Source organism: Solanum pennellii, chromosome 11 (assembly GCF_001406875.1).
Source record: "Solanum pennellii chromosome 11, SPENNV200".
Classification (NCBI taxonomy): domain Eukaryota; kingdom Viridiplantae; phylum Streptophyta; class Magnoliopsida; order Solanales; family Solanaceae; genus Solanum; species Solanum pennellii.
In genome coordinates, this window is record NC_028647.1 from 14,503,639 (window position 1) to 14,504,360 (window position 722).

A 722-nucleotide genomic window follows, 5' to 3' on the forward strand; every position below is an offset into this window, starting at 1 on the left:
TGGGGGTAGGGGCCTAGGAATTAGAGAGTTAAATTTTGGTGGAAAGTGGAGGGGATGGGGTGGGGGGCCTGCCGAAGTGTTTGTAGTATATCTCTTTGTGATTCAAAATAGTGACCCACACAAACAAAAAAAATGCATAATACAATATTTGGAAGTTAAAAAGTTTCAATGTTTTTGATACCCTAATCAAAATACTAATATTTATTTTCACAAGTAAAGATAATAGAAAATAATAGCTATACAAATATATTTTGTTTGACATAGAAAATGTAAAATAATTAGTTTAATTAAGATAAAAATTTTAAGGATTATATATTTCAATTTAAATTACTTTAAACTATAATTTATATAATACTCCATTAATATCAATCGGAACTTGTTTATTCATAAAGAATTTTTTGGACGTTTATATTACTTGACCTTCATTCTAAGAATAGTTGTTTTGATTTACTTGTCCAATTAATGAGATGAAAAGAGTTTTTAGATATTTTTTTATTTCTACCCTCAATACTTCTTTTGTCTCTAAATACTTGTTAATTTTTGAGTTGACATTACTATTAAGAAAACAATTATTAATATGATGAGTTTACCGTTATTTTTATTAATTATAAAGTTGATGAATTAAAAACTTGAAATTTTTGATAAGTTCAACTTTTTTCCAAAATAATTAGTATAATAAGTAAAAATATTTTGTCATTTCTTGGTTGGTCAAAATGGATAAG